Source organism: Daphnia pulicaria, chromosome 6 (assembly GCF_021234035.1).
Source record: "Daphnia pulicaria isolate SC F1-1A chromosome 6, SC_F0-13Bv2, whole genome shotgun sequence".
Lineage (NCBI taxonomy): Eukaryota > Metazoa > Arthropoda > Branchiopoda > Diplostraca > Daphniidae > Daphnia > Daphnia pulicaria.
In genome coordinates, this window is record NC_060918.1 from 10,973,268 (window position 1) to 10,982,910 (window position 9,643).

Consider the following 9,643-nt stretch of genomic DNA (forward strand, 5'->3'; position numbering starts at 1 on the left):
CTTCGATCAAAACCGAACGGCAACATAAGTGAAGGAAGTTAAAAAAATAATAATAATAATAAGACGAGAAAGAGAAAGAACAAAAAATAAAAGAAGAAAAATAGATTCGATCAAACGAGATTGCTTTACGGCTGCATTCCGTCTGCTCGTCAAGGCGAATCTAATCGTTATTCCCAATTTGTTGTTTTCGCTATTATTTCTTTCTCCACTGGAGGAAGGAGGAACTCTATGCCCGCGTGAATACCGGCGCAGAACCGAAAGGGAGGACGTTTGATCCCCATCGTTAAAGCATTCGCCAATTCATTTCTCATCCTCCATTTCCACCTTTTCGGCTGGGGTGTTCGCTGTGGCGTAGACACACGTCAGGGAAGATGCCATAGGTGCAAAAGTCAGTGTTTATTCTGACGAGGCTTATTGCATCTTCCTTCGTATCTTTTTTTTTCTCTCGATTGCTTACCGTACGAGTCTGTTGGCCGGCGTCGTTTGTTGTAGTACGTTGCGGGTACTTGTCGTGAAATCAGATTGACTTTGCGCCGCCCTTTCATTTGGACGGCGCCCAAGGATAGACGTGCCGAATCTCGAAACGATTCAGACGAAAAGACTCGACTCAAATTTACAGAATTGCCTATTTCTCGTTTCAGAAAAACCTCAACGGGTTAATTAGGTTCAAAACGATAACGGCAAATTAAATCCCATGCAAGCGCCAAAAAAAAACCTCGGCCCAATAAATCGCTCAATAAATTCAAATTCAAAAGAGCAATTGTGTGATAGTAAAGCCCCACTTAAAGCAAAGTCAGACAGCCGTTATTCTCGAGTTGCAACAGCAAACCATGGACATCGGCACGGTATAGTGCATAGGTACCATATCGACTAGATACACAAGCAAAAGGGAGAAAAGAAAAAAAGGAAGCGGAACAAACAGTCAGCGGTAATTCACTCAAAAGTAAACAGCTTTCAAAGTCTTGTTTAAAAAGAGATTGGCTTTATTCGGAATGGTGACTTGGTGAGTCCCCGGCTGTTACCTAGCTCTCAGAAGGAGGGCAGGGGAAGAAAAAGGAAGAGGAAAAGGTTCAGCGAGCAATTTGCATCGACTTTTTCTTGGAAAGTGAAAAATCCCTTGCCCCCAGAGTCTTCGAGAGATAGAGAGAAAAGAAAAGTTAAATTCTATTAACACAAACCCTTTGAATGAAAAGTCCTTTTTTTGAACTGAAATAAAAAAACAAGAAAAAAGAGTGCTTTCTTTTTGTCGTTCATTTTTTGTGTGTAAGAAAAAAGCCAAAGAAATGTTTTTTTAACCTCTCGGAAGAAAAAAAGAATTTCTTTTTCATTTGTTTCAGAGGTTCTATTATTTTTTGTTGATATTGTTAGTGGGAAATGCCAGTCGTCCAACGCGACACTTATTCAAAAATTCGCCCCGCTTGTAAATAATAAACGTAAAAGTGTAAAAACCGTCGGACCCTGCGACTCATTAGCCATTCAAACGGCGTCCCGGATCAAACACACGCGGTGCCCAAAAGAAAGAAAAGAAAAATAATAATTAAACCAATCGTTGCAACAAACTGGAAATCAAAAGAATATCAACACAATTTCAATTCACCTGACCGAAACAAACTTTTGTCCATTTTGTTACGATTCAACTGACTAGGACAATGCACAAATGAAGATAGAATGCATTAATTAGACCCATTTGTGAGCTGGACTGCAAAAGAGAAGTTAATAATCACAATTGGAAATGGGATTGGCAACACAAGGCGACAGCCAGCGTCACATCATTTATTGTGATGATTCGACATTAAAACGAGAAGAATCCAAGAGAAGCAAAGTAATCAACAACAATGCTCCAAAGAGATACACGTATACAGGATTGACGTAACTGCTCATTGTGCAGTCAAATCGGAATCAATCATAACGGAGAATTGATGCGTGTATAGTAAAAAGCGCCCGCGGTTCTCCGTTATTGTTTCTCTAGGATGTGTAACGCTGGATGAATAATTGAATTTATACACACACACAAAAAAAAAAAAACTCGTTACTCCGTTTTCCTATACAAGTCGACTTGATCTATAAAACAGAAACAACTTTTTTTGCGTTGTTGTTTTTATTTTAAGTGCCCGTTGAATTGGTCACGTTCTCTGTCCGATGGTTTCCGATATCACTCTGTTGTTATGTGACGCAGTATTTTTTTCCCCCGTGAAAATAAAAAGAAACTAACGCCACAACACACAATCGAAAAAGGAGAAAAAAAAGGGACCTCCATCGCTTTACACAGTCGTGCTGATGCGGTGGGTCAATACATATAATTTTTGACGACTTTTGGGTTTTGGCGAGATGTGTTTTTTTCCCCCTTTTTCCCGACTTTTTTTTTAAGAGACTTCCCCTCGTCTTGACGATGACGTGAAAGGCAGTAGTGAAATAAAAAAAATAACCGAGCCCAGAAGTTTCTCGGGGGCCGGAGAGGAGAAATAAGTGCTGAAAAGATCCGAGCGCACAATAACTGGATTTCCTCTCTCTCTCTCTCTCTCTCTCTCTGCCAGAGTCTCCATTGGGAATCAACATTTCTATGCACACGGCCATCACTCAAGCTTAAAGCTGTTAACCTTTATTTTATTTTATTTTTTCCCTCAGAGGATTACGAGAGAGAAACACACACACAGACACAAAAAAAACAACAAACAGCGGACGCTCGAGGAGTGTATATAGAAGAATTACGAGCGTCGGATGTAGCCAGCGTGAAGAGGTCTGCTAGCAGGTAAAGGCCCAACGAAATTTTTCGAGTAGGTAGCAAACAACTCTTTTTTTTTTCCCTTTCTTTCTCCGCATGTAGCGCGTACAACAAAATAATAATAAAAGAGAAGAAAGAAAAGATATGACATTTCATTCTTCGGGAGGGGAATGCTGCTGCTGTCTTCCTCATTGACAATAAACAACAACAAAACGAAGTGCGGTTTAAATGAGCTGGAACCGGCCCCTGTGTGTTCCATGTCATTTTCTTTTGGCGGTGGGATGCGCCACAATACTTTGCCGATACTATTAACTATGCCACTGCCGCTACTGCTATATACGCACAAGGAGTTCTTCTTCTTTTCGGCAAAGGAAAAAAAGAAAAGGGGAAGGACGAGGTGTGGCAATGCCGCGACGTTTCAAGGTGATTACTCCCGTTCGACTCTATTATTTCCATTTGGCGTCCAACAACCAACGAGAAAATCAAAATAGTCCTTTTTCACGCCACGGTGAATCCTCATCGCAGAAACGCCACACACAAACATTTGATTGAGCCCTCCTCCTTCCTCCAGAAGAAACTGGTCTGAGATTTTGAACGAAAGACGGAGGAGAGCCAGGTAGCCCACTTGAGACCAATTGGTTACACCGCGCCATCGCCATGTCTATGCTAGCAATCATCCTGACCGTCTTTTTTTTTTGTTGTTGTTTTGTTTTTAATGAGACTTTTCTTTTCTCACTCGGGAATATACGCTAACTTGTTCTTGTCCCGCTCATTTCAAAATAAGCAGAAAAAAATTGTTTTTCCTACCTTAAATGCGTCGTTCTCGTCGTATTGCTTCTTTCTCGGGTGATGTTGTCGCTGATGTTGTTGTTGTTGCCAAGGTCCAGCAGCGACATAACTCTTTTCTCGACGGGAGTCGTCCCGTGGTGCTATTTTCGGGGTGTTTGTGGCGACGGATTTCCGTGTAATCTTATTACCGCACTAGGAATATTCACTGGACGTCAGGAGACGGGCAATTCCATAAGGTGGAGTGGGAAGTAAATGTTCCATTGCTGCCATCTTTCGGCTCCGGTGCCCAGCCTCGCGCACCTACAATTCCAAAAAAAGAGTGTGACGTTCTACAACAGATTTCTCTCTTTTTCTTTCTTTCCATTTCTTTTTATTTAATCTTTGCAAGGAGTGCAGACTTAATTTATGTGTCACAACAACATGATTCATGCTCATTGGATTTTAGTTCTTTTTAGCAGCGAGGCGGAGGTCCAGCTGCCGACTTGCCGAGACGACTAGCATATAACCCCGAAATGCTACGGAGAAATAAATATCGCCTGAAAAACGAAACAAGACAAATAAATAATCTCCACGAACGAAGCCTTATGCAATTCGTAACGCCATCTCTATTCTTCAACTCTCTTTTCATTTCTTTTTCTTAAATAGTCAAAACGACCACGGGCAGACACTACATTTGTGCACGGAACGTTGAACCAACCAGAGGATTGGATGACATTTATACGCACAATGTTTGGTGCATTTGTCTCCATCAACCCAGTCAGGTTTCCCCCTCCCAAAAAAAAAGTCCTTGGCATCTCTTGAGGAATTCCTAAATTTATGTTTACTTAGAAAGAGAAGTTCTATTCACCACTACTACACTAACTCTTTGCTCCATTTCACGTTTTGTTTTTGGTTTCGTATTTTTAAGCTTTCGCTAGGGGGAAAGAAACAAAAAACCAAAATAACAAAAAAAAAAAAAGAAAAAAAGTGGGCGCCACCTTTTGAAATAGCCTCTCTATTTGGGTTATCGCCGCCCATATTGTTTTCGAGTTTATTAGATATTTGTATGTTTCTCATTATCATAATCATTATCTGTATGGGAGAATGAGGCAGCCCAGCCGGGATGGAGGGAAGAATAGGGAAAGCGCGGCTGTTACTGCGGAGACGAGGTCACAGATTAGAGACAGAAGAAGAAGTTGAAGTCGAGAAGAAGAAGAAGAAAAAAATCCGTTGGCACCAGGATCACAGATTTCTCCTGGCGTCTCCAACGTCCATTAAAAAAGTCCCTCAGCTCATTTCAGAAAAAGAAAAGCAATCATTAATAAAAGAGCGAATAATAAATATCGTGCCGCCACCGCATGCGACTTTGAACTTATTGAACTCATAGCAGCTACAAGATTGAAGAAAACAAAACAAAATATGGAGACTTGTGTGTTGTTATTAGAAACCTAGACGAAAAGATGCCATAAAGAACGAATGCATTTGACGTATAAGGGGATACACTATATAATAATAGAAGCTCGCTCTGGGAGGTAGTCATTTGTGATTTCCCTTTAATGGATTCAACGGACCCCGGAGTCGGAACAGCAGCCGGTGGTGAAGTTGTTTGCCCGTCAACACAACTAGCCTCCCCACCCCCCCCCCCCCTTTCCTCCACTAAACAACAAGTGCCAGGGATAAATAAGCTGGTTTGAAATATGCACACACTATATCAAATAATGTTGTGCAACCCAACCATCTTAGCCCATAACCACACCACTCGCCTCTATATAAAGTCGAGATGAAAGTGTAGCATTAAAAAAATATCCCAAAATGTTCTGTTCCTTTTCCACCTTTTTGTCGTGGCGCGACGAGATAGGAGTAGCAGTTCGAATGTGTATAAAACTGCGTGAGAGAACTTTAACGGTTAAAACTTTAGAAATGAAAAGAAGAAAAAAACGCTCGCCTCATTATAGATATCGAACCATTGACGAGCTCATAACAGAGTAAGAGAAAAGGGGAGAGAGAGAAAAAAATAAATAGATATTTAAAGTCTACTGCTTGATAAAGAGGCCAAACAGGTTCTCTCTGCTCCGCGCTCCATTATTTCCCCCAGCTTTGAAAAGCTTCCTCGTTTTGTGTGAACTCTTGGCTCAACGCTGAAAAGCATGACGTCTTTTGGGTGAAAACTGTTAACGTCTGTTCAAGCCCGGCAAAGTCACTAAAGTTCAAAGCTATTGAGAGCGAGGAGTTGGTGGATGGCGGAAAACGAGATGAGGCTCGTCGTTGTCCCTCTTCTACTATTACCACTACTACGCAGAATAAGAGAGTTTGGGTTGCTGCTGCTGCTGCTGCATGTGTGTGTTGGTTTGTACGAGCACCGCCTGTGTTTGTTGTAGTTTCATGCAGCTTGGGGGTATTTCTTTCTTTTTTCTTTTTTTTTGCCTATGTGGGACGAGAAGATAGGAGAGAAGGGAACGATCAAGAGAGTTGGACAAAAACAGAAACTGCCGCCATTAAGCTGGCCTCGTAAAACAAGTTAAGAGCTGCCGTCAAATGTGGCAGCCCCGATTGCCAGTCTTATTTATAGATAAACTTGTGTGTGTATACTTCGTCGCAACTAGCAAGGCGTGTGTTGTTGCTTCTTCTTCTGCTGCTGCTGCATACAGCGAAATACAAGTCTAAGAAGAAGAAGAAGAAGTAGGAAAAAGAAAAGTCTCTGTGTGTGATGGCGTGGACCCCCGGTTGCATTGGGCGACCGTATGGCCCTCGTCGACAATCATCTCGCAGCATCATATTTCTCCTCGACTAATGAACGATGCGTTCCATCACAGCGGGAGCCGACAGAGTTTCTAGCTCGGGTTGGTATTTTAAAAGGGAAGCCGAAAGTTGCAAAGGACGAGGGATACTATATGGACCGGGATAGAGTGAACTGAAAACCTTCTTGACATCGACGTCGGTTGCACTCAAGTTCATCGACAACGTCTTCTCTCGTCTCACAGCTGAGAGACAGAGCTCTTGAAATTGAAATTCCATTCGAACTATGTATACGTATCCCGTTGACATCACAGTGCATTCGCAATAATGTTACCCAGAATGAAATAACAAGTTTCTCAATCAGTATAAGCATCTTCTGTGTAGAGCCTTCGTTGAAAAAGAGGAGAACATTTAAAGAAATGGATGTTGAAATCAGCTGGAACATGGCCATTATAGCTTCTACAGACTTTTGCATAATGAAACATGGGGAAAGTGAATAAAAAAGAAATGCTTACAAACATGTGATGCAAATGGATCAAAGAGGCCGGGTCTTGGAGTACAGTGATGACTGGTCTGAGACTTCATTCGCAGAAAAGTTTCTTCTTTTTCGCACGAACCACGTGGTTGTGAAAGATAAGGGATACTTCTAAAGAAAGCAACACCCTGTTTGTAGATTTCATATTCGTCACGAAGTCAGCTCAGCTCGTTATTCGTTTGAAAGTAAATGGCCACAGATGTTTGCAGTAACGAAATGAAAATTTGGAACACACAAGACATGACAAAATGTCCGATCACGTCTTGAAAGAGGGAAGCAGTCAACCACATGAGCACGCACCAGACTTGAAAAATTAAAAGTAACTCAATGGAAAGCAGACGATGCTATCAATTTTGCAAAAAGGGCTAAGCAGTTTCTGTCAATAAATGATTCGCGAATGAAATAAATACTTTTCAATAAACAGTAATTGATTTCACTGTTCGTACTTTAAATAGTAAGAAGGGAAATTACTTAGATTCAATATAATCTCATTTTTATTCAATTTTTTTAAATACATCTTCAAGTCTTCAACTTCCATGTTTGGAGTTCCTTCTAGGATGATCGACCTGCTTTAAACGTTTTGAAATCTGTTTAAAATTTTTTTTAATAAAAATGAATTTGTGGAATGATAACTTGGTAAGGAATTAGGATGCTGGGGGATAAAGGACGATCCTGTCTCGGATCCTGTTGATAAAGGACGTCTATTATAAATATCGTAACACATAAAACCCCGTTTTCTTGACTAGTTCGGGGTGTCACGCTCCAAAGTTGTGTCGTTCAGACGTATACGATTAGCTCCTGAGGAAAGTGGATCGTTACCGTTCACTCGATATTGCACATCGATTCAAATAAAGCCCAACATGCAGGGCAATGAAGTACGAGCGTGTAACCAGGTCAGAAGCCTTCCCTTTTGATCATTTCAATAAATTTCCTTTATTTCAAGGCTATAGTCTTCCTTCCTGCTCCAACAACAGAGTATACTCGTTCCCTCACTGGCATTGTACATCGGTACTATTTATACGTAGTTGTATACTCACCCATACACACTTCCATCTCTATGGTGTAGCAAGTCAGTCAAAGCTCTAAGGGTTGTTCCTCGAAACAGGGGGTCTCCTCGTCTTCCCTTCACTACCCTCTTAAAACGGAATCAGCTTTCATCCATTCGGGATGAGGGAGTCGAAAGAGCTGTTGGCGTATAGCTGAGCTGATATATAATATGAGTAGTTTACGTATATATATATATACAAGCTATAGAGTGAAACGACGACGACTCACTCCATAATTTTCCTCCTATGGAGCCTCCTGTATGCAACTTGGCTTGGCTGTGTGGATGGATGGATGGATACATATATTCTCTGGTGGCTGGTCTGGTCTGCCAGAGAGAGAGATCAATTTCATCATCTCGGTGAAAGGACAAACTTTTCTCGTTCGTTCGATCCTATAGACGGCCGTTACATTATACCCTCCAATTGCCTTTTAAGTAGGTTTTTTTTTAAAATATATTTTCGGTTATGTTCTTTTTTACTCTTTCGGCAGAGCTCGAGGGAATCTAACCCCATAGAATAAAGAAAAAGGCAAATTTTTTTTTTTTTTTTTTTTTAAGCGACTCGACGGTACGAGTGAACAACAACAACAACAAAATAGACACAGAGATTGAACGCGCAATATATGAAGTGTATATATACTGCATGTGTGTAGTTGAGGAGACTCACTCCGGGACCCTCAGGCCCAATTCACGTCTAAAAAAAAATAATGACAGAGAGATAAGCTTTTGCCAGAAACGAAAAAAAAAGAAAAGTAGAAGCTCAAAGGAAAACGAGAAAAGAGAGATAGAAAAATAGAGAGAGAGAGAGAGAAAAAAAGTCTTCTTGATAAGGCAACGTATGTATAAATATATACACCTTTCTCCGGCTTTTGTTGCCGTTGTTGTTGTCGCTGTTGTTGTCGGGACTGTTATTACTGTTTCTTACGTATAAAAGTCTTATCAACACGAGAGAAGATATGGCCGAGGGAAAGGACGACAGACAGATAGACAGACTGAGAGGTTTCTTCTTGTTTGGCTTCAACAAGAGACTGAGTCATCCCTTGAGAGAGAGAGAGAGAGAGAGAGATGGGCTGAAATGAGTGCAGACAACAATAAACGTGAAAGAAGAAGAAGAAGACGAACAAGTCTCTCGATAGGCATCCTCACGTTATTTTAGGGAGGCGTCTGTCTCCTTTTCTTTTGGCTCCTTTTTGTTACCTTTGATAGGATTATTGTTTTCCCAGGTAAACATCAGCAACAGCTTCCTGTAGACTCTACCACAGCTATGCCAGTCAGACGCCGGGGATGGGCTTATAGTGCCTTTTGTTATTCCAACAAGTTTTCACCATTTGTTCTCCATCCGAGTCATTGTTATATAACTGGCTATCGCCCTTGTTGGACCATGTTAGCCATTCCACCCAGCTCCTCTTCTCTCCACTTCCTTTTGAAAATAATTAATTCAATAGAAGGTTCATCAAGCAGAAGGGCTTAGAATCGACAGCGCGACCTTACTATACCCTTAAAGAAAAGGTGCTGCGGTAAAGCGGCTATAAATGTTGGTGAAAGTGAGAGGACTCAATGCGGAATCGACGTTGATTTTCACGCTAATTTGTTGCTGTTTTTAATCTGCTAAAAATGTCAAAATTTCACTTCCGCTTTTCCGGAACTAAACTGCGCGATGGTTACAGGATATCGAAGTGCTTTTTTACTTCACCGAAGAAAAATCAATTTCCTTTTCGTCGAGGGCACTTTCGAAAAATCTGCCGAATAATCCAGCAAACGAAGTGAAGCCGGCTACATGGTGGTTGTGTGTACGTACAAGTAGTGTTACAAGAAAGTATGGAAGAAAAAAGGGGAG